Source organism: Notolepis coatsorum, assembly GCF_963971535.1.
Source record: "Notolepis coatsorum genome assembly, chromosome: 1".
In the NCBI taxonomy this organism is placed as follows: Eukaryota; Metazoa; Chordata; class Actinopteri; order Aulopiformes; family Paralepididae; genus Notolepis; species Notolepis coatsorum.
The window spans coordinates 157,775,578-157,801,476 of record NC_140165.1 but is presented as its reverse complement, the minus strand read 5'-3'; the positions used below and the strand labels follow the sequence as shown (position 1 = coordinate 157,801,476).

The following is a 25,899-nucleotide window of genomic DNA, read 5'->3' as shown; positions in this document are numbered from 1 at the left end:
CATGTGACATTTCTTTGTAGTTGGTCCATTGACATTGAAGAAGTGACCGAATTTGTGAGCTCATTTATTCAAGATTCAATCAGCTGAATCATAGGTTAACAAAAAGCTCAGTTGAGAGATAATGGCAGCAATTATGAGAGGAACCCAAATTAAGTCAAACATATATCAGTTACTATAACTGTGGGGGGTGATAGAACTACAGCTCACTAGTTCCACAGAGGGGGTTTAAACTAAATTTATTTGTTGGCCTTAATGTTGACATGCAATATAAATGAAGGGAGGGATATGACACACACACACAAGTTGTTTCCTGCATATTCAGCAATGGCAGTAACACCAAAGAGAGATAGAGACTTGAATAAAAATCACATTTAGCCTCATGGCTAGGAGAGTGCAACACAGTCTCCCGAGATTCATCAGATGCAAATCTCCACTTGACCCAATGCTGTAGGGCTATAGGGCTGCACATGGCTTGGTGTCCAGTAACAGCATTAGAGCTGCAAAGGGCTGTCCAGTCACAGCATTAGAGCTGCACAGGGCTGTCCAGTCAGCCTAAATATTAAAGGCAACCAACTTGTGTCTAACCACGCCCAACTTGCGTCTAGCCACGCCCCCGCGGCGACGCGGCAGCAGCAGAGCGGAGCGGCTCATTATATGCCAGTAACCGCCCCTTATTCAGTATCCAGAAATAGCTCAATTGGCAAAGCTGCATGGCTGTGGATCCTACGGCTCGTTGCTCGCTAGTTAGATTCCCTAAATTTTTTTTTTTTTTTTTTTTTTTAACGTGCATTCGCATTCTTTCGCCGTTAAGTTTAGGCATAACTTTAAGCATTGTTTCGGAGTTGGTTAAGGTTAGGCATTGTTTCGGAGTTGCTTAAGGTTAGAAGGGTTAAGTTTAGGCGCTGTTAAGGAGCTGGTTAAGGTTAGAGTTTGACTTAGAGAATGGCAATATTTTTTAACGTGCATTCATTTCGCCGGTTAAGTTTAGGCATTGTTTCGGAGTTGGTTAAGGTTAGGCATTGTTTCGGAGTTGCTTAAGGTTAGAAGGGTTAAGTTTAGGCGCTGTTAAGGAGCTGGTTAAGGTTAGAGTTTGACTTAGAGAATGGCAATAGACAGCCTATTTCCGCGCTGCAGCGCGAGGCAATAGACAGCCTATTTCCGCGCTGCCGCTCTCTCGCGCTGCCGTGGTCACATGGGCGTATTGGCCAATCAGAGAAACGCTAAACACAAGTTGGTTGCCTAAAATATTCACGCGTCCAGTCACAGCATTAGAGCTGCACAGGGCTGTCCAGTCAGCGTGAACACTTTCGGCAACCAACATGTACTTCTGCGTTTCTCTGATTGGCCAGCGTTGGCCAGCTGCGCTCTCCTTCGTGAATACCAGCCGCTCTACGCTCGTTTACCCCCTCATGAGTCACATGAAACACTGCAGACCACTGATTGGTCAGAAGAGAGACGCGTCACTCGTTGGAGGGTCTCCAGAAAAACAGAAAGCCGCCATCTTTAAGTCTCGCATAGGTTTTCATTTGCAGCAGGAACAAGTGCAATAAACAAAAAAGGATACAGTCACTGTGTATTCTGCCTCATTTATTGATGAAACAAAACCGACATCAACACAATTTGCCACCGAGCGGAGAGTTTAGTCTCACAAAAAGATTGCTGACTTGTTAAGCTTGTTAGGTTAGGTGCTAATGTTGTGCTAGCGTTTTAGCATTGTTAAGCTAAAACCAAAGATTTTCGCCCATCACACCGTTTTAAACAGCGTAAATACGACATTTCTCTCCGTTTTTAAAGCAATCAACTTATATACGCCAACTCCCCCACACCTTAGCTAGTATCCCTCCGTTTTTAACAACAATCCGACGGTCGCAACATATTTAAAACACATAATATTAGCTAAAACCAAAGATTTTTGCCCATCACCCCATTTTAAACAGCGTAAATACGACATTTCTCTGTTTTTAAAGCAATCAACTTATATACGCCAACTCCCCCACACCTTAGCTAGTATCCCTCCATTTTTAACAACAATCCGACAGTTGCAACATATTTAAAACACATAATATTAGCTAAAACCAAAGATTTTCGCCCATCACCCCGTTTTAAACAGCGTAAATACGACATTTCTCTCTGTTTTTAAAGCAATCAACTTATATACGCCAACTCCCCCACACCTTAGCTAGTATCCCTCCGTTTTTAACAACAATCCGACGGTCGCAACATATTTAAAACACATAATATTAGCTAAAACCAAAGATTTTCACCCATAGCAGATAGACGCGAGACTGGTGCCGTTACAGCTTGTTAGCTTAATTGACCGAAATTTTTTTTAACAGATTGCTGGGTACAGTACAGCTCAATACATACAATTGTTAAGGGGATGCAGACCAGAGAAAGACTTTCGTCTTGTTTACATCAGGGTCCCCCATTTCAAGTTTCAAGTTTCTTTAATAGTTGTCATACAGAAGTACAGAATACTTTCATACAAAATGCTTCTTACTGTTACGCTCCAGAGACTGTGCTAGACAAGATAGTATCAACTTATATACGCCAACTCCCCCACACCTTAGCTAGTATCCCTCCGTTTTTAACAACAATCCATTTTCAATTCATCATAACATATATGTATACATGACATACTGATAGACAGTACTGCTACATATATACATTTATGACATACCAGATTTGCAAATACAGTACCGTTTGTGATGTTTAGTCCCTTGTTTGAGCCGAATCTGGGTTTAACATGACTTGTGGAGCTCCCTCTGGTGTTGTGATCGTGGTATTCACTGACCTTTGGGAAGTATTTTGACTAGGGATGGGTACCGAATTCGGTACTTTAGAGGTACCGAACCGAAACACGTCGGTACTACCGAGTATCGAATCAAGTGAGAAACCTAAAAAAAATATTTTTTATTATTTTTTTTTTTTAAACTTTTTTCTTTTCATGTCAACGTTCACACGCACAATATATGCTTACCTAGGATTTGACTTGATTCAACAACAAAGCAGTCAGAGCAATGGCAAGCCGAAAACTGTCGAAATTGTAGTTATTTGAAGTTTGGATTTTGGATTTTACGACCGAGGTAGGTAAATTAAATTTCTTGAGACTAAAGTACCGAAAAAAGGTACCGTTGGGTACCGGTATCGATTCACAGGTACCGGTATCGGTTCAAATGTGAAAGGTACCCATCCCTAATTTTGACATGTACATGGGTACCTTGGTCGTGTAGTGTATCTTGTAGACCAGGCCCATTGCTGTACTCTGTCGTCTACTCTAAGCCATCCTAGGTTGTCAAAGTGGGCAGGGGTGAGGTGGGTTCTAGGAGTCAGTAGTCTGACCAGTTTGTTTTGAGATGTTTGTAATTTTGTTTTTAGCGCCTTTGAGGTGCTTTGGTACCATGAGGTGCATGCATAGTCGTAGTACCCTTGAATGAGTGCCCCTGCCAGAGTCTTCAGGGTATTCTTGTACCAGTGAGGAGATCCGGTACTACGTTAACGTTAGCAGATAGACACGAGAGCCGCGGTAACGTTAAAGCAATGAGAGGTAGCGTTAGCAGAATAGACACAACGAGAGTCTCGTTAATGTTATTATTGATTGAATGAAAACTGTTTTACTCTGGCTTGCGCCTAGCTCGCGGACATAAGTTATGCTGGAGCTCTCAGCTGTACACCAGCGGCCCCAGCTTGTTAGCTTAATGCTAACGTTAACGTTAGCAGATAGACACGAGAGCCTAGGTAACGTTAAAGCAATGAGAGGTAGCGTTAGCAGAATAGACACAACGAGAGTCTCGTTAATGTTATTATTGATTGATTGAATGAAAACTGTGTTTTACTCTGGCTACATAGCTATGCTGGAGCTCTCAGCTGTACACAGGGAGACAAGTACGAAATGCGCGAAATGCGCATGCGCGCGTTACCGGCGTAGGAGCGTAGAGGGCTGGCCGATCGCTGGCCAATCAGAGAAACGCGGAAGTACATGTTGGTTGCCGAAAGTGTTCACGCGTCCAGTCACAGCATTAGACACAGGGCTTGCTGTCCAGTCACAGCATTAGAGCTGCACAGGGCTGTCCAGTCACATCATTAGACACAGGGCTGTCCAGTCACAGCATTAGAGCTACACAGGGCTGTCCAGTCACAGCATTAGAGCTGCACATGGCTGTCCAGTCACAGCATTAGACACAGGGCTGTCCAGTCACAGCATTAGGGCTGCACATGGCTGTCCAGTCACAGCATTAGAGATGCACATGGCTGTCCAGTCACAGCATTAGACACAGGGCTGTCCAGTCACAGCATTAGAGCTGCACATGGCTGTCCAGTCACAGCATTAGAGCTGCACATGGCTGTCCAGTCACAGCATTACACCGGTTCCTGACAGGCAGCGAGCAAGCGAACTGGAGACGAAATCGCGCGCGACACTGTCCTGATATGACGCGGCGCCTGTCCGAGTGTGTCTGTGTGTGTGTGTTACCTGGAAGCACGGACAAAAGCAGCCTGCGATTCTCGACCAATAAAAAGTGTTTAGGGGCGGGACTCGGCCGCGTAATCGCTCAACTAGAGACACAGCGAGCGAATATTTGAGGGGGGAACGACATCGCCGCTCAGTTCGCTGTCGCTCGCGGCAGGTCAGGATAGTCTGATTGAAACGAATACATTTTAATCATTTTCGCAATCACGCTCGCTCGCGTCGCTCCCTGTCAGGAACCGGTGTTAGACACAGGGCTTGCTGTCCAGTCACAGCATTAGAGCTACACAGGGCTGTCCAGTCACAGCATTAGAGCTACACAGGGCTGTCCAGTCACAGCATTAGAGCTACACAGGGCTGTCCAGTCACAGCATTAGAGCTACACAGGGCTTGCTGTCCAGTCACAGCATTAGAGCTACACAGGGCTGTCCAGTCACAGCATTAGAGCTACACAGGGCTGTCCAGTCACAGCATTAGAGCTACACATGGCTGTCCAGTCACAGCATTAGAGCTGCACATGGCTGTCCAGTCACAGCATTAGACACAGGGCTGTCCAGTCACAGCATTAGAGCTACACAGGGCTGTCCAGTCACAGCATTAGAGCTGCACATGGCTGTCCAGTCACAGCATTAGAGCTGCACATGGCTGTCCAGTCACAGCATTAGGGCTGCACAGGGCTGTCCAGTCACAGCATTAGACACAGGACTGTCCAGTCACAGCATTAGAGCTGCACATGGCTGTCCAGTCACAGCATTAGAGCTGCACAGGGCTGTCCAGTCACAGCATTAGACACAGGGCTGTCCAGTCACAGCATTAGACACAGGGCTTGCTGTCCAGTCACAGCATTAGGGCTGCACAGGGCTGTCCAGTCACAGCATTAGACACAGGGCTGTCCAGTCACAGCATTAGAGCTACACAGGGCTGTCCAGTCACAGCATTAGAGCTACACAGGGCTTAGTCAGAGGCCTAGTTTCTCTTGGGATTGAGGATGTGGGGGTGGTGTGGGTTTGACACACACTCTGGGAATCCAACAGATGAAGAGTTATCAAGCATCTACGTCAGGCCCAACAGCAGCCAGGCCAAATAGGCTCCCATGTGTTCTTGCCAAATCAGAAAGGTGACATAATTTTTAAAAGCATTGAGTCATGCGGTAATGCCAAGGAATGAAAAGCTTGTCAGCTCAGCAGTCATTAAATAATGCCACCCTCAGCCCAAGTGCCCAGTGCGCTGCCACGCTAAGGCTCAACCCGACCCTCTGGTGAATTAGGTATCGTAAAGACACTTCACGGAAATGAAGAGCAGTATGGAAAACGTGTTCTAAAAGGCAGTGAGCAGAAACTGTGATGTGGAGCTGTGAGACAAAAAAGCGCTTTGGGCAGCTGGAGGAAGCACCCAAAAATAGAGCAGCGTTGTGCAGTGTATTACCTCACTCCCCACTCACATCAGCAAACATGTCCATCATCATCATGCACCCTAAGCTGCGCTGACATGCTCCATCCTCCAATACCGCTGCGTTGCATACTGTAGCTTCTCTCATTGGCTTGGGGGGGTAAGAAATCAGCAGAATGGACACAAAGTGCGGCCCCATGACATGACGATTTAAATTTTTTAAAAGCCCCCTCCCCTCCCGATTACAGTGGAACATGTGGTTCTAAAAATACTCCCGCCTAAGCCCTCTCCCTCATTCTGCCGAGCTAAATTAAGCCCTGGACCCGGGAGGGGTGGTGGGCAGAGATGAGACAAGTCAGCCATCATGATGTCTCTCTGGGTGATGCTTGCTCTTGTTCCAGAGCTCCAGCACGGCCTCTTCATGGAGGGGAAATAGAAGCTTGCAGCTTTCGTGAAAGAGCTGGAGACAGATGCAGCCAGACATAATGGGGGGAAGCGACTCACGGTCACAGCTGCAACTTTCCCAGAGGATCGGAGGCACGTTTGTAGTGAAAGGCTGTAATTAAGTTGCTTGCGCTGTGTCCCACAACCAGCGAGGCGAACATGCCAAAAATACCTCTCACATGACTGAAAGGTTATATTGTAATTTGAGGATAGTTCTTGCATTCCACATGGAATCCGTTCCCCACTTAGGCCCATAACATAGAAATATGGGGTGATGTAAACACTTTTAACACTTTGACTGCCCAAGGTTAATTCATTATTAGTCCCTTGAATGCCCAGGGCCACTTCAATGTTAACGTTAATATCGCCTAATCTATGTTTTAAATTATGGCTATGTGTCTAATCTGCCCGTCGCTTATCAAAGACTCGTTTTCCAGTCAACATTGTCAAAGCAGATTGTTTTTTTATCGCTTCATTTCCGTGTTCTACCATTCTGAAAAGCACTCTGTTTCACTGAAAAAATAAGAGATTCCCTGATAATCGCCTTTTCCTGGAATATTCTAGAACGTTGTCATTTGTCGGCCTATTTATGAATCGTTTTCAAATAAACGCTAGATGATCGATAGTATATGTGTATGCATGCACGCTCGTGCCGTGCGCTGATAATCGCTGCTCCTATTTCCTGACGGCGCGCACAGTCTAACAGCGATATCACATAATCACATAAACGCTTATATATCCGTGAAAACGGATCCGATTATCCTTAGACTGGTAACATAGATTCCTTACCCGAGATCAGATGGTATCCAAATGGATTATTCCAATTCCTGATCGCCATTCGAAAAAATCGCTCCTTTTAGTGATCCACCGTGATACTGTATAACACATATTCCCCGATGCTCCGTGAGTCCAGCATGAAGCTGGTAGACGCCTGTTGCATGAGTGAGAAGTAAAATGTGGAGTGCGGGTTTCTTTTTCCCATTCATTTTTATTGAGTTCAATCCAAAAGGGTGAATTACCATCTGGGAGACGATAGGGGGCGCTTTTTTCACATCCGAGCGCCGGGGGTGCCTGGATCTCCAACGATAGACTCGCTTGATGCAATATGATTTCAGATTGCTAATAAAATAAAAAAAACGAATAAAACGAATATTCTCGTGAGTGGGCATTCAACCCGCGGGGGGTAAACGCGAGAAAACTCATGGATGGCATTCAAAGTGTTAAAGCCAGATGCCACACTGGCTACAAGCCTGTGCGAGTCGAGAAATTATTCTCTCGATTTGCCTGGTACAAATATGTTGGCATATAAGAAGTCACCAGCCTACATTTGGAGAGCCAGAATGGATGCCACTCTGTCTGTGCTATATTACTAGTACAGTTAGTGCACTGGGTGACAGATGCACCTTGCTGCTCCCCAAAGCCCAGGGGCCGGTTGCACTAAAGACCTTAAGTTAAGATTTTTCTTAAAATCAGAGTTGGAAGTTTCCTGAAAATAAAATTGGTTGCACAAAACACCCTTCTCCTCCTTAGGCCTAAGTGAACATTTTGAGGAAACCCTGAGTATTTAAAGGTCCCGTCCGGGTCTTATAAATGGCCTTTTCCAGTGTTTAGCATTGTTTTATAGCAATGGGGGGTTAGTATCAATGGGTCTGTGTAGCTAATTACCATATTGGCGGATTGCTCTAATTCAGTTGAGACAATCTCCTCTCCCAGTGAATTAGGTCATTCTGATTTGACTGTTTGGCTGACGTGAATAAGTCAAGTCAAGACAAGTCAAGAGTTTTATTTGTCACGGCATACAAGCATAGTGAAATGTGGGTGGTCATGCCCGCAGCGATTGTGCAATAATACAAGTAATAAAATAAGAATAAGACATAGAATGAGACATAACAGGTATAATGTACATAAAGTTTACAAAAAGCATGGTAAAGACTAAGGCTAACTGCGATAGTGCAATACAGTGATAGCTACGGATGAGGCACTGGGTCTTATGTACACTACTATACAATATACAGTTATACCATATATCCTTTTTTTTTTTTTTGATCCACTTTTTCTCCCATTTTTCCATATTTTCTCCCATCCCAATTTCGTATCATCCAATTCAACCCTCCCCTGTCACGAACGCTGTTTCTTGCCTCCCACAAGCCGGCTGCAATGTGGACTAAGTCATACATAGCACAAGTCCCCTCCGGTACTTGAGGTAACAGCAGTCGCATCTTTTCACCTGCGCAGCTCGTTCTCTCAGTGTCGAGGAGTAACGCGTGGGAGGCTCACGCTGCCCCCGACACTTCCTGATTTTACTGCGCAGGCGCACCAACCGACTTGTAGGAGTCGCTTGTTCACAACGTTCGATCCCCACCCTTCAGTTTTCCCTCCCCGTAATACGGCCAATGTGTATTACTGCGGACGACCAGCCAAACTGAAAAACAATGTGGAGAGCTGGATTCGAACACGCGAATCCTAGCGTCTCCACACTGGTGGCGAGTGACTTGTCCACTACACCACCTAGCCGCCCTTAAGTTATACCATATATCCTTATGCTATCTTGATATCCATCTATTTACAATACAAGAACCACTCCCGTTATTTATTATTATTTTTTTTTAGTGACCTTTTCATTGTGTAAAGTGACCGTTGAGTTTGTGCGTGTGCAGCGTGTGTGTGTTCGTGCTAAAGTGTCTGTTAGTGTGTGAGCGTATACAGTATGTGTGTTGTGTGTGTGCTCATGTGTGCTTGTGTGTGGAGAGTTCAGTGTTCAAGACTCTGATGGCCTGGGGGAAGAAGCTGAGCCGAAGTCTCTCTGTCCTAGTTGCTGGTGTGCGCAGGCGTTTTATTTATTTTTTTTTTATGACTGAGTCTATGTGTGTTGTCCATGTCAGGTCCTCTGAGATGTTGACCAGGTACTTAAAGCTGCTCACCCTGTCCCCATTTATCCACAGTGGTATGTGTGTCCCCTGCTGTGTTCTCCTAAAATCCACGATCAGCTCCTTGGTTTTACCAATGTTCAGGAGCAGGCTGTTGTCCTGACACCAGCGTGCCAGTACATCAACCTCCTCCCGATAGGCCTTCTCGTCGTTGTCAGAGATCAGCCCCACCACCACTGTGTCTTCCGCAAACTTCACTATGGAGTTGGAGCTGAACCTGGCCACACAGTCATGTGTGTAGAGTGAATACAGCAGGGGGCTCAGAACACAGCCCTGGGGGGACCCGATACTCAGGGTGATGGTGTTGGAGGTCTGACCCCCCACCCTGACCGCCTGAGGCCTTTCACTCAGAAAGTCCAGTATCCAGGCGCTCAGAGCGGAGCTCAGACCCAGCTCGATCAGCTTGTCCACCAGTCTGGTGGGGACTATGGTGTTGAACGCTGAGCTGTAGTCAATGAACAACAGTCTCACATAGCCCCCCTTAAGGCACTGATCTGCATAACTAACACCCCCTCTATGTTTGTAGCGACAGCAGAGCGAGTGGAAATACCTGCACTTCCTCAAGCGGGTTTTGATAGAGAGAGGCAGAGAACGAGTGAGCGAGAGGGAGAGAGAGATAGAGAGGGAGAGGAGCTTCTGTCTGGGAAACAAACACACACGCATTTTACACACAACCTGACCGTGCGGGGAAACAAACACACGCATTTTACACACAACCTGACCGCGCAGGGAAACAAACACGCACGCATTTTACACACAAGGGAAGGGGATTGGGAATTGGCATAATGACTAACATTGGGATGGGAGAAAAAAAGAAAAAGGAAGGGGGAAAAGATAATAAAAAAAAATATATATATATATATATATATATGGTATATAAATATAAAACAATGCATTTTTTTGAAAAAAAACTTTACAGATGTGTTCCATAGACTCACAGGAATTGTGTAAAGTTGCCCAAATAGTGAAATGAATAGCAATGCATGTCCCCTTTAAGGTTCTCCTTTTTCTGGTATTATACTTAAAGTTAGTTCAACCATTGCACAAAAGACCATAGCAACCAAAGGAGAAAAACAAACTCGAAATTAACGGTAATTAAGTTTCTTTTTCTCCCATTTTTCTCCCATCCAATTCAACCCTCCCCTGTCTTCGAACGTTGTTTCTTGCCTCCCACAAGCCGGCTGCAATGTGGACTAAGTCATACATAGCACGAGTCCCCTCCGATACTCGAGGTAACAGCCGTCGCATCTTTTCACCTGCGCGGCTCGATCTTTTAGCGTCGGGGGTCTGGGCTTTGGAGGGGCCCCGCCCCCGTCGCTTCTTGATTCTACTGCGCAGGCGCACCAACCGACCTGTAGGAGTCGCTGTCCACAACGCCCGATCCCCACCCTTCAGTTTCCCTCCCCGTAATACGGCCAATGTGTATTACTGTGGACGACCAGCTAAACTGAAAGCAATGTGGAGAGCGGGGCTCGAACAGGAGGCATCCTGTTCGAGCCTAGTCTCCAGCATTCGTTGCGAGCGCCTTGCCCACTGCGCCACGTAGCCGCCCCACAACATGGCCAAGTTTATGTTCAAATGTTTGTTATTTGCATGTACTTCTCAGTGTGTGCTTTATTTGATAGTATTCCTCCAATAGTATATTTTCCTCTTCTGACCAATTTGGTTTCATTGCTTTTATTTTCTTCTGCCATTTTATTATTAAATTGTTTTACGTTTTTGTGAGACGATACAGGTGAGGCCATCACAAGCCCACGGAGATGGGCACGTGGTAGCAGTCTCCATGGAAACTGTAGAATTATTCCGCTGTAAAATCTCTTACACTGCAGTAAATGCCTTAACGTTTTTCCTTAACTAAGGAAAGTCTTTAAGGGATTCTGTGTAACACCCTTAAGTAAGACCCTCAGCTAAGAATAAATTAAAAGTGTCATACTTAAGCAGAAACCGTAAGGTGTTTTGTGCAACTGGAGTCTTGAGATGATGGTTGGTCAGATGCCAACAGTCCTCTGGCATGTGAGGTGGTGGGTGGGTGAGTGAGCAGAGAGATGCATGTTGGGACCATGGCTTCCTCTCCTCATAGATGGCATTCAGCTCGACCCATGCTGTGACTCAGGTCTGCACCAGGCACCAGCTGTTGGCCCCCATGACTAGATTCACATGTTCCCAGCGACTCCTACCATGATCATGCTGTACTTGACAAACACACCATTTCCGTCAAACCAAGGCCTTGTCCACACGAAGGTATTTTTGAAACCACAACTTTTCTATGTGGTTTGGCCTTTCGTCCACAAGGCAAATTGTGTTTTAAGTTACTGAAACCAGACCGTTTTGAAAACACCCATCATGTGGATGGGTGAAACTGGAGCTTATGGACAACACTAACATCATGACTGGTGGCCGTGTCCACACATACAGATATGAAGTTTTTCTGTACAATCAGGACAATGGAGAGCTCCCTACTGTCCTGGTGATTTCATGTGTTTTGTTTTGTGGTCAACAATATTGGGTAATTCAATAAAGTGCTGCTGCTACTGTTGCAGAGTAACCTTTGTTACCAAACATCTGTATCGGGTCTGTGTTTCTTGCTCTTACCAGCTTCACACGACCAGGATCTTGCAGCAGTACAGGGTCTCACTGTCTTTTGAAATCATCATTAAAAGTAGTACGCATGAGCACATCAGCCGGAAGAGAATGAGATAGGTGGAAGGGGGGGGGGGGGGGGTACCGTAATTCTCCTCGTCATCCAAGACAGCATTCTTATATTAGACATGCTAAACTGCTAAACCAGATCACTGCAGAACATTAAGCCTGACGGCGGTGCTTTAATATTTAATGCGCTCTGCTACCATGGCATAAAACCGCAAAACTGCCGCAGCGCTGGCTAAACTGACAATTCTGTAATATATTTTTCAAAAGTCAGCCTTCAGTCACGTGGAAGGGGAAGCAGAGAGTATGAGAAAAGTTCAATGCTTTCGGCAGAGAGGCTGTTGAGTGGAAAGCTTAACGCATCACACTGGTTACTCTGGACACTGCGACAGACCTGCGAGGACACAGATAAATGATGGGCCCACAGTAAACACAGCCAGTAATCTCATTATAGGCCTGCTAGTCATCCATAGGACATACAGGCCTACCTGTGGCATGCTACTTGGACAACAATGCAGGTAAACTCATTCACTTTGACTTCCATATGACCCCTGTGAGTGGGAGGAGGGTAGAGTCGCAGACTCTTGTTGGATAATGGCTGGGCCAGACGAGGCCGTCCTTGGAGCATGGTTATCTGTGCTAATTAGTATAGGCGTGGGTCCTCTAAGGCCACAAGCTGGCCACTATGCTCGTTGTTTCTTTGATGGTCGAGCCTTAGATAGTTAGATTATTGAGCAGGTGGGGACAGTGTGATCACGTTTTGCAGCCTTTCTTCCCCTTCTTGCTGAGAATCATGGAAATAAGAGTCCTAAATGTAACAGTCCTTGAGATATGTTAAGAAAGGTGAACAGGAACAGTTGGAGGGGAAAGCGCCCCCCCCTCCTCTCCTTCATATTATATCGCAAACTTTATTCACACACAGATTATCCCAAGCCCTTTACAGAGCAGTCAGTGTGTAGTGATTAAGCCTGTTGCCAGGGTTTAAACCTCCCCTCTGATGTCAGGTCTGCTGGCTGCTTCAGTGTGTAGCCTGGGCCTGCCTGCCTCCCTCCTTACGTTGTGTGCTTCCTCTGACCGACACATCAGCTAGTCAGAAGCAGCTGATGTCCTCACCCCCATAGGCGGCGGGTATATAAGGCCAGGGGAGGCAATGCCAACCCAAATGAGCATCCCCAGTCTGCGCATTATTATAGGCAGCCTAGGCTACGATATTGTGTGTGTGTGGGCTGCTGCAGCCCGGTGGTGACAATACGCAAGGGTCGGCCAACCAAGGTGTCAATGGGTAGGTGTGGTGGCCATTAACATTCCAGACTGCAGGCAGTAACCAATCACGCCGCATCATCAAACTACCCGATGCCAGTCTGGTCTTCAAAACCCTCCATGGTCTAGCCCCACCCCCACTTTCTGATTTTTCACCTCCAGGTTCTCATGTAGTCTTTTACCAACAAACTTGCAGTTCCGCGTTCGGGTTCAGAACTGTTGTACCGGGTGACTTGGCTGTTCCATTAAGGACAAGTACATTTAGCAAATCAGCCCTCTCTGTGAGAGCTGCCAAGACCTGGAACTCCATTCCAAGTTACATGCCGCCTGGGCATAACACGGATCACCTGAGGCCGAGGGCATGATGAGACTGAGTCAGAGTTAATCAAACCGTGGAAACTTTTTAGAGCTACTATGTACATTGTTTTCAAAGCATGATGAGATCCAAATTACGGAAAACGTTTCCTTCATTGCCGTCGGCACCGCAACTTGTGAACAGCCTTTCCCAATGAGGCGCATCCGAAACTGGCTAAGAAGAACAACAATATGCGCCAAGAGAGACAGTCAACTCTGAGTCCGCTTCACATTGAAAGTGATCTCAGACAAACTTAAAGCAGAAAAGATCATTGATGCGCGAAACATCAAATTTTTTTTGTTGCATTAAGGTAAGACAATGGTTAATCATATTGGATGCCTTCATTTGAACAATTAATTTGCACTATATGAAATGAGTGGGGCTCGCTGTAGTAGCCTAGTACAGTGGTTCCCAAAGTCGGGGTCGCGACCCAAAGGTGGGCCGCGAGCAGCCACGGATGGGCCGCGAGATGATTTAAAAAAAAATAAAATAAAAATATATATATATTTTTTTTTGTCAGGCCACTGAACTTAGAAGCAGGCCAGGACAGTGTTTTTAGTTGTATTCTAAAATTGTATTCTATTGTATTCTAAAATGTGACTATATGGTTTTATATTAACTTAATAAATAAACAAAAACGAAAAATCTACTTATTTCAACGAACATTTCAAACTAAATAACAGATTATGCACATAAAACGCTGAAAACAACCGAAGCAACAATAGTATTTTAATGAGGCTATTATTATTATCATTATTATTTTGCAACAAGTTAGCCCTCTCATAAATAGCACATATAAATGAATAACTAACTTGAACTAACTTAATAGGATTGAAGTGATATTTGGCTTAAAAAATCGGTCGCATGACAAAAAAAAAAAAAGCCAGACGATGTGCATTGGGCCGCGGCTCTCTGACGCCTTATTTTCTGGGCCCCGGCCTGAAAAGTTTGGGAACCCCTGGCCTAGTAGACGTGGGTGTGTGTATTGTATGACATCAGAACCTGGACAGCACCGTTTGCGTGCAAGCAAAATATAAAAAGGGAAAATGTTGCGCGCTCAGCGCGAGTCCCATCCCATCAATAGCCTACCCTAATGTAGAGCCATATGAAATCCGTTTTATTATTTTCCAAATTCCATTTTATTTTTTCCCAAATTCCATTTTTTCCGTTTTAATATTTCAGAATTCTGTATTTTGCCTTTTATGCTCATTTTACCATCAGAAATAGTGTCTAATAAGTGGGAATGAATAAATGTCCACAATTGAATAAGATATAACAGTCCATTTAATGTTTTTAAGTGCTTCAACTCAGAAATACAGTTCAATTTTACACAATATTTTTCAATTAATATTGTGACAAAATAAAAATACATATTTCAAGTGTAAACAATAGATACAGCTAGCTACTACTGACATTATCACAATGACAGTAACCTAGCTATATCTATTATATTGTGATGAAATATAGTAATGCATAATTTAGGCACCTTTAGTTTAGTTTATTTCGTTTATAAAGGACAGTGTATAATGGCAAACGTTTGCATTAAACAAATGGATGAGTGCACCAGATTTAGCAAGAAGCTATCATTTCCATTTATAGTCCTATGTACTGTAACGTTTCATAGCTATTTAATTAATTCCGCGATTCCGTGAACGCGGATTTCATATGGCTCTACCCTAATGTCCAGCTCACCCGCCGCCTATGCTCACCCCTGTGTATCCATCAACACGTGTGCACGCACACACAAACGCACTTAAAAAGGGATTTGTTCAAGTTTCTGAGTAGACCCCTTGCCCATGTGTTCATAAGATCTCACATCTCTGAAAAGATGGCACAGTGAGCAATACGGCATTCTTGATTATCTCCTGACTAAAAGGGAAAGTGAACTGATCTTATTCACTTCGCTGCCATATTGGTAAATTTTTATGCAATGTGAGGTACGGATGTGGAAGTGCCCATAAACTTTTTGGGAAAGTAGCTATTTGTTGACTTCCCTAGAATCAGACAAAATAGATAGATACCCTTCTATATTCACGCTAGCTAGCTTACACAATGACCATTAGCCCACCATCAAAAGTAACAAAATACACTCTCCAAAACTATCTTATTTACATGTTGTGACTTGTGTATTTACCACTATGTAGAAATAACAATGTAAAATGAGACATTGTAATTTTCGAAGCAGATAGTCTGAATTATTTTCTTGACGAACAACAGTGACCCCTGTGCAAGGAAAAAAGAGGTTTGCCAGTGAAGAGATCAGCTAACTAACGTAGCACATAGTTTGCAATAAAGTGATTCTACAATATATAGGATAGCTAATAACATATACTGTAGATAAAGATACAATCATGGGTTGTAAGTGTGTTGTAAACAGTGAAGACCCCTCTTCATAGAATTCCAACCAACAATCCGGAACGGATGAAACTATGGCCTATGCATCATGATGATTATAATAGTCACTTACTCGATGGACAACTGCTCATTAGATCCAGTCAGCCTGGGCCGTTTTTTCAAATTGATTTTGGGTAGATAGAAAAACAACTGCAGGATTAGTTGGGCCTAACAAAAATAATAGTTGGTTTCAGGTTGGTTGTCAGTTTGGCCATGGGTAGGTAGGGAATTTATTTTATTTTATTTTTTTATTTTATTCTTTCCCACGGCGACTATGGATAGGGAATTTCTTTATTTAATTAAAATGTTCACAACAACATGGATGCATGTACTCTGCCAGCATGTTTAATATCCATAATACTAAATGTTTGACTAAGATTTCTATGAAACTTTATTCTAAAAAAAAAAAAAAAATCTGATTTTTTTTTTTTTTTTTTAATATATAATTTTTTTTAAAAACTCATAAAATATATTGGGTCGCACCTAAATCGGCAGGGTCGGTCGGCAACCTGAAACCAACCATTATTTTTGTTAGGCCTTAAGAGCTGAAAAATCTTCCTTTGTTGTGACACAGTCTCATTGTGCACTGTCCTCTTCACCAGATATATCAAGCGTTCCCATCAATGGCAGCACCAAGTCCCACTCAGTACAGCAGAGGCACTCGATTTCTGTTGGCATAGGTTGGCAAGCCCCACATTTACCCCCCTCCATGTCGGTTCTGACTCTCTCCTCGTCCCCAGGCTCAGTCTGTTCGACTGCCTCAGCCTCCCTTCTTGCCCGCTCTGCTTTCAGAACCTGTAGTTTCTCCTCTGTAAATTCTGGTTGAAATAGATAAGGTTCTGTGATTCTTGGTTCATCTATAGAATTCATCATCACCATCCTCTCTTACAAAGTGATCCATGATTAGTAGTTGTTCTTCTGTAGGTTAGCCAGTCACATTGGTTGTTAACAGAAGTTACAATGGGGCTTTAGAGGTGCTGCAGCAATCACTGCGACCAGCCGGTGGTTGTTCTTCGTCGGACTCTGGGGAAGATGGCAAATAGCTAATATATATATTTTATTTTTACTTAAATTTTTTATTAACATGTATAGACAAACACTTACACAATACCTACAATGACATCAACAACACAATAGTACATCCACATGGGCCCCTTGAATTCGGCCACGCTCAGCCTCCTAGACCTCCATGAGAGGGACCCCCCCCCTCCCGCCATCCGCCCCCAGAAACAGGGCTCCCCTACATCCCAGGGCCGTCCCACGCGGGGCCGAGCACTCAGCGACACGGGTACCTTGAATTTGATTGGGCCAGGCCCAACAGAGGTTCGAGGGGTGGCACTCACCCCCACCGAGCCAAGCCCGCTACCTCCCATGTCACCAAGCACCCCACCCCACGCCCGACGACCCCACAACATCCAAGACCCCCCTCTCCTGGGCCAAACCGCGGAAACGATGGTCCCCCTCCCCCGACCCCCCCCCCCCCCCCCCTGAGTTAAGCCCATAGGGGCCCCCCATATCCCAGGTCGATGCGCCCGCAGCCGGGCCCCCAGCGACACGGTCCCTTGAATCAATTGGGCCAGGCCCAGTAGAGGAAAGGATAGGGGACTCGCCCCCACCGAGCCAAGCTCGCTATTTCCCATGCCAGCGAGAGCCCCACCCCACGCTCACCGACCCCCCAACACACAGGGCCCCGCCGGGCAAAGCCCAGCCGCTCTGATCCCCCTGTGGTATTGAATCTTGGTCGGTGTGTATGACCTCAGTGCTCAAGTCCTGCTTGGTGTGTGAGACCTCGTTATTCAAGTTCTGGCTGGTCCGGTTGATCTCGGTGCTCGGATCCTGGTTGGTGTGTGTGGCCTCCGTGTTTGCATCGAGTCCTGGTTGGTCCGGTTGTATCCAGCGTCTCTTTGTCCTTCCCTTGGGGGCCGTCCATTTCACCTCTCCCGAACCAGCCTCCATGCTCCTCCGAATACTCCGCATTGCATCGAGTCCAGTCCGTGTGTTGGCCATGTTAGCTTGCAGCTCCTTCTCCAGCCAGGCCTCTCTGCGGTCCCACGCCACGCTAGCTTGTATCACTTGCTGCGTCACATTCATCGTGTTAACTTCCATGTTAGCTTGCAGCTCCTTCTCCAGCCAGGCCTCGCTACGGTCCAACACCCCGTTAGCTTGTATCACTTGCTGCGTCACATTCATCGTGTTAACTTCCATGTTAGCTTGCAGCTCCTTCTCCAGCCAGGCCTCGCTGCGGTCCAACGCCATGTTAGCCCTGAGTCCATCGATGTTGTTCTGGATGTTCTGCGTGCTAGCTTGGATAGCTTGGTTAGCTAACTCGATAGCCCGTGTGCTAGCCTGTATGTCCTGGACAATCTGCATTTTAACTAGGGATGCACGATAATTATCGGGCCGATATCAGCAATTATGACGTCATCCCGATAAACCCGATAACGTTATTGATAGCTCCGATAATATAGAATACATTTTTTGGTTAAAAGAAATCCGGTGTGGGTGGATTTGGATGAAGGGCGCTTGTTTTTATTATAGCCTCCTCCCGTTTTGCCAGTACTGTGTTACGACTGATAGCGTGTGGTTTAGGAACAGGGAGTTTTTCACAAATCCAGCGCTCCCTTTCTTGGCTGTGACGTAGTCACGTTACATTCGGAGGCAGACAGTCGATCTGCCAATTACGTCCCACCGCTTGCACCCACCTCTTCTTCTTACCACCAATCAGAAGCTCTCATTCGTTTATTTACTTCCGGATTGTCAGCCATTATTCTACTCGGAGCTAACGTTATCTCCCCGCGAGCCACATTGACAAGTACCAGCGCTTATACATTACTGGCAAATGTCTTGTTGCACTTGTGGCAACGAGCGTTGTCAGCATCGACTTTAGTAAAATAGACCCAGACTTTTGAACGTTTCGTTCTGTCCGCCATGATGAGAGCAGAGCTGTCTGTACTCGGCAGCACCCGTGTGTGTGTGTGAGTGAGTGTGTGTGAGCACAGCACAGCCCGCTCCTCGCGCAGGCAGAGACACCGAGGCAGGAGAGATATAGAAAACGGCCAACAAGATTAGTTTGCGACGTTTAAATTCCTCAAAAAAAAATCCATAATTTCTCGAGTACCGATAGCAGTACCGATGACGTCAGAGCTTATAAATACTAAAATATATATATATATTTGATCCAAAAAAATATATATATATACACATTTAAAAAAAAATTATAATACAATAAATATCGGTTATCGGTATTGGTTATCGGCTTGAGGAGCATAAAGTTATCGATATCGGTGTCAAAAAATCAATATCGTGCATCCCTAATTTGAACTTGGATGTCAGCCTGTATGCTAGCTTGTATCCCCGCTGCCCACTGCGTCATGCTAGCCTGAATCATCTCCAGCGCCCTCATTTGTACTTCTTCTGGGGTCGCTTTTTTCTCTCGCTTTTTCTTGTGTTCATTCTTCCTCCTCTCTTATATCCTTGAATTGTCACTTTTTATTTCGCTTTGAATTGTTTTACTTCCTTTTCTTGATATTCACCGACCGGGAGCTCTTTCATGTGGCTGCTCACCAGAACGTCGCAAACCGGAAGCCGGCAAATAGCTAATTTTCAAAAAGGTTGGTGTGTTCCTTTAACCCATTCAAACCGGGAAACACATTTATGTGTATATACAGGCTATATAATGCATTATTAGCAGGCGTTTTAGGTCTAAAGGGGTTCAAACATAGCTATAAAGATGACACGTGAAGAACCTAAATAATTAAAACAACAGGCAGAATACACTATCTGAATTACAAGCACATGATTACTGGACTCTGTTTTTCACTGCCGTAATTTCTGTGTTTTGAAATATGTGGAAGTGAATTAGTCATCAGCTCATTGAAATGCCTTCATAGCGATCTGTGGGAAAAAAGATGGCAGCAAGGTGAACACTGTCCAATCCGTGAAGATATGTCTGTGTGTTTCTTTTTTACAGACAGAGACAGAGTTAAACTGACTTTCAGAGTTTGTCCCAAATGTTGATTGATAAGCACATAATTTCAGTGGATGGTCTGAATAGATGGACTAATTAAGGCTGTGTGACCTCCAGGGCCTATGACGCTGCTGGAACCAATGGTATCCATCTGCAGAACGTCAGCCTAGGGCTGGGCGATATGGCCTAAATATGATATCACGATATTTTCTGACCTTTCGGCGATACACGATACACATCACGATGTTTTTCTTTTTTCCCCCAAACAATTCATTATGAGGCGCCGCTTACCAAGACAGTATTTGAGTTTGCAAGCTAACATTAAAGACAAAATAAAATACCCATGCATTTAGCATTTTTATATTATATATTAGATTTAGATTATTGGATTATTAGATTATATATTGCATATATTTAGCAATGAGATATTATATGATTTAGATATGAAATATGATTAATTGAAAATGGGGGACCCTGATGTAAACAAGACGAAAGTCTTTCTCTGGTCTGCATCCCGTTAACAATTGTATGTATTGAGCTGTACTGTACCCATTCTGCAATATGTTAATAAAGTTTTAAATCAATCAATCAATCAATCAATAGGATTTTAGCATTTTTATGAAACTACTGTATATTTGTATGTCTCTATGTTTTGATGAATTGAAAATGGAGGACCCTTATGTAAAAAAGCCTAAAGTCTTTTTCTGGTCTTCATCCTCCAGTCCACTGTTGTTGTATTGAGCTGTACTGTATTGTACCCATTCTGCAATCGTTAATAACGTTTTCATTCATTCAATCATTCAGCCGGCAACAGAATAATTTTGATTGACAGTCGAGTCTGCCAATTACGTCACACCGCTTGTACCCGCCCTGCTGTTCTTAGCACCAATCGGCAAGCGCTATTTTTTTTTTACATTCCTGAAAGTCCTCCATTGATTTTAACGAGAGCTCAGCTCAACGACAACAACAACAACAGCTCACCGCAGCCGACGAGTGATTACCAGCGCACCGCAGCATGACAACGAGGCATAATGATTTTACTGCAACAAATGTTATAATAAAAGCCTTTCCATACATCTGTCTGATTGAAAACTTTATTAACAGACCGCAGAATGGGCACGCACAACTCGGCACGGGCTGAGATATGAACAGTAACGCTTGCTATCTATGTCGTCATCGGACGTTGCTATGTTTGGGTAAATACGCTGATGTGTAACTATATAACGTGTAACTATATAACGTTAATGCCACAAAATGAATGCCTTTGTTAATCATAAGTACTAACTTTGATGCAGTAGTGTGTGTGTGGGAGCGGCGTTGTTCAAAAGTTTGAACGGAGTGGACCAGATTGACGCGACACAATCCTCTTGGGCAAAACATCACGATACGTTAAAAAAGTGTATCGTTAATGAACTGTACCCGATATTTATATAATATCGTCATATCGCCCAGCCCTACGTCAGCCCCAGCACTCTCAGGCCCCACGCTTGTCAGGCCCCTCAGGAATTTGCCCGCTCAGCAGCGCCACCCACCCAATGGCTGAATTGGAGTATTGCACTGTGCGGGTTTGATTGATTGAAAACTTTATTAACAGATTGCAGAATGGGTACAGTACAGTACAGCTCAATACATACAATTGTTAAGGGGATGCAGACCAGAGAAAGACTTTCGTCTAGTTTACATCAGGGTCCCCCATTTTCAATTCATCATAACATATATGACATACATGACATACAGATAGACAGTACTGCTACATCTATACATTTATGACATACCAGATTTGCAAATACAGCACTGTTTGTGATACAACAAGTGTCCAGAAAAGAGTGTATATACATTTGACGTAGAAACTGTACATTGGAGGAGGTTGGGTAGGTGGGGTGGGGGGGTAGGGGGGAACTGTACATTGGAGGTGTGTGGGGGGGGGGGGGGGTTGGGTAGGGGGTGGGTGGGGGAAACTGTACACTGTACATTGCAGATCTGCGGGCAGATCCGCAATGCATTTATTTAACAGATTGCAGAATGGGTACAGTACAGTAAAAAACTACCTGTGGGTTGTCCAGCTTTGACAAATCGCAAATGCAGTTACTGGTAAGATACCGACACACATCCCAATGCTTTTGTCCTCCAGACACACGCCGTTCCAAATATTATTAAAGATATTTCCACTACTACAAAACAAGAAAAAACGAATTAATACAAATAGACATAGTGTCAGTGTAACGATCAGATCCTAACCCAACCCCCTCCAATGTACAGTAAATGTCCTAACCCAATAATACACGAGAGCCTCTTCTTGGGACCAAGTAAGGTTTCGTCGATAATCCAATGTACAGTTACCCCCCCCACCCAACCACCTCCAATGTACAGTTTGCCCCCCCCCCCACCTCCACCCCACCTACCCAACCTCCTCCAATGTACAGTTTCTTCGTCAAATATATACTCTCTTTTTTACTCTTTTTGTATCACAAACAGTACTGTATTTGTAAATCTGATATGTCATAAATGTATAGTACTGATGTAAACAAGACGAAAGTCTTTCTCTGGTCTGCATCCCCTTAACAATTGTGTGTATTGAGCTGTACTGTACTGTACCGATTCTGCAATCTGTTAATAAAGTTTTCAATCAATCAATCAATCAACCCCGCACAGTGCAATACTCCAATTCAGCCATTGGGTGGGTGGCGCTGCTGAGCGGGCAAATGTCTGAGGGGCCTGAGAGTGCTGGGGCTGACGTTCTGCAGATGGATGCTTCTCGCTGGAACAGTCCACGGACCACAGCATAAGACATCCAGCTATGTAAACAGGTCAAATTAGTCTAACCTCATTGGAGGTGGTGGGGAGTCAAACTGTGTTTTGGACATAATGTACTATCTGGACCAGAATGTCTCCCAAAGTGGTGTTCCAGGGGGTCTCCAGCTAAATGAAGAATTGTCTAAATATACTATTATTAAACTGAAACCAAATCCAATGTATTGTTGAACATAGAAGGAAAACAAATGGGTAGGCTGAAAGTAACACAAACTAAATAATCAGCTATAGTCGAAATACCTACATCATTTTGAATAGTTGAATATTCCAATAACTGTGCCCATCCAAAGCTCAAGTAGCATCATCATTGAAACCACGGACTATGTGACTTTGACTGTGACCTATAGGCTATGAATCTAATGCTTGACAGGTTCAAGGCTTTCTCTCTCAGCCAAACATGCATCAGCAACAGCATGAACAGTTATCTTGAATGGCACAGTATAGTTATTTGCCCTGAATTGCCCTGGATGTCGTTATTACCAGCAACATGGGGCACTAAGGAAGTGGTTAAACGTTGTTCCCTTTCCTTGTCACACTCATAATTAGATGCTGGTGAACTGGATGGTCAGTGTGACATGATATGGATGAATACAAACAAAGAACTACTGCATGACAAACCTGCTGCCTTCCAACAAAGACAGCTCCAAAACTATTGCATGAGGTGAATGCCATTTTAAATACACAATAGCAATGATTTAAATGACATGGTGAAAATTACAGGTGGCTCATACATATTCAGGAGTGATAGTATAAAATACCAAACGATACGTCTGTTGTTGGCTTTCATTTCACTCATGCGCGCTACAAGCATGGGGATGACATCATGTTGGGTCAGCTTGGGTTTTTCAGCTTGCCAGTTGCCACCTAAATCAGCCATTTCAAACGTGTCATGTTAACCTACATTTACCTTTTTTTTTTTAATGCAGATCACCAAACAGAACACAGACCCACTTGGTAGTGATAGTCTCTAATGAAATACACGGTAGAATGACAACCAACGAGACATAAAAACGAGGTTACTGAAGCATGTCTATCACAAATCCCACGTTTAAAATCGAGTGACAGGCACTAGACATGCAGATTACGTTTGACAGGCTAGTAAGCAACAAATGTATGCAAAGGTCGCACAATGTGATTCATGTCCTGGTGTGTGTTGGATGTTGCATCGCCTTACCAATAGCACTAGTGTGGTTGCTCATCGATGGCAGCGAGTAATAATAGCAGAAGGCTTTGAGTCGCAACAATGTAACCGACGCGATGGAAATCACTGTAGCGACGCGAGCCGCGCTGTAGTTACATTGTAACGTTACTATCATCAGCTATCATGGCATTTTCCAAATAAGCTCAGTCAAGTTTACATGTCGTCGAGATGCTGTCGCCTGACACCAACACTTCATAATGACAGGCTGTCAATGGTTCCACTGCACTTACACATACGAATGGACACGTCCCGTCTATTCACAACATCCAACTGTCATCGTACATTTGAGAGCCGGTGCAGAAACACAGCCTGCAAACAGCACTTTCCCTCACTTCAACTAGAGTAGGCTACCTACGCACTTAGCTCATGCCATGGTCTATTCACACTGAGTGACATAAAACAAGCTGCACTGAGGTCAACCAGCCAACGACATGGTGTAATACATGTTGAACCAGACTGTGTCCGTTTAAACTAAACGAAGAAACTGCACTCTATGCAATTAAGCTACTTTGTATGCGTTGAGACATCTTAGCATTCTGAGCCAAGAGGAAGTGTCATTCATGTGAGGGCGTCAATAGTAGTAGCAGGTACATCAACAAGCAAGTAACATAAATACTGCGTATCGTGACACAACAAGACTTACCACTGAAACTCTCGCCGTTGTTGTTGAAAAACAAAATCCTCTCAAGTACATTTAGTCCAACTCCGAAGACGTCGGTGTGACTTTTTGCGAAGTGCTGTCAGTCGTCCCGTTCGTCCGTCAGTTGGGACTTCCTGAATGAACCGCTCGTCTCTCGGAGCAACGCGGCGGCGCGACGCGAACAAGCCCTCGCTCGTGTTGTTTGACAGCTAGTTTGACAGGCGGAAATAAGTTCGCTCTGTATGTAGGCGGCTTCTAGTGACACATAACAGGAATGTGAATCCGGTACATAATAATTAACATAATAGGTTCACACTTCGCAATAACTGTATGTTGGTTTGCACAGACACAAATGCTGATCTTATTGTTCCACTGTAAATATGTATTTAATAGTAGTAAAAATAATAATCCATAATACTGCCGTCGTTGGAAAGCCTGAGTGAATAATAGAAAGTGGATCCACCAATCATTTATTATCGTTCGCAAATTATAAAACATGATACATGTGATGAGCTGAGCCATCCCTGATGTCAACACACATAGAGCTTCAACATAATACTAGTGCAATCCTGCCATCTGGTGTTGCGCTGACGAAGTTCAACTTTAAAGCCAAGGGAGGGAAGTATTATTTCCCAGTATCCTGACTTTATTAAGGATAATGAAAAAAATACCGATATTTATTCATACACTATACACATATTGTGACAAGTATGCACAACATTCTCCCATGTGCATTCCCATACCCAAGGGGGAGGTCTAATTTTCTTATCAGCTGCTCCTGATTCTCCACAAAGCTGTAGTTGAGCTTATACAACCAGGTGCAACATCTATAACTAGTATAGAGCAACAACAAAAAACAAATGATAAATGGTGCATTTATATAGTGCTTTTCAATTTGTTCCTCACATTTTACCCATTCACTCACACATTCACACACAGACAGCGGAGGCAACCATACAAGGTGCCAACCTGCTCATCGGGAGCAATTAGGGGTTAAGTGTCTTGCTCAGGGACACTTTGACACACGCTGCCCGGGAGGACCGGGAACCTCCGGATTACCAGACGACTGCTCTACCTCCTGAGCCACTGTTGCCCCTAGATCTCCCGATCCACTGCGGTTAGCCCGTTTCGGCCCTGCCTGGTTGTGGACCTTGATGGCTACTGGCACAAAGGACAAATCGCTTGGTGGTATGTCAGGGAAGGATATGTCTATGAATGAACATGCTTCCCATTTCAGCAGCACCTCTGAAAGTGATTGTTGCTGCAGCACCTCTAAAGCCCCATTTGTAATTTCTGTCAACTTCTGTTGTTACCGAGTAGAGAACTAATTATGCATGGTGCATCGTGACGCCTGTCAACACAATCAGGGAGTGACAAGCGGCCACTACAAAAGTGCTGGA

At 44.5% G+C, this 25,899-nt stretch overlaps 1 protein-coding gene across 2 annotated transcripts in view; it reads right to left on the bottom strand.

Moving 5' to 3' along the window:
• Positions 1-24,670, bottom strand: part of taok3a (TAO kinase 3a) — a 276,804-nt gene extending 252,134 nt beyond the window's left edge. For both annotated transcript variants that reach the window (XM_084334944.1, XM_084334945.1), the window contains exon 1: positions 24,503-24,670. The gene's annotated coding sequence lies outside the window, so the exon portion shown is untranslated. The remainder of the gene's footprint in view (positions 1-24,502) is intronic.
• Positions 24,671-25,899: the final 1,229 nt, after the last annotated feature.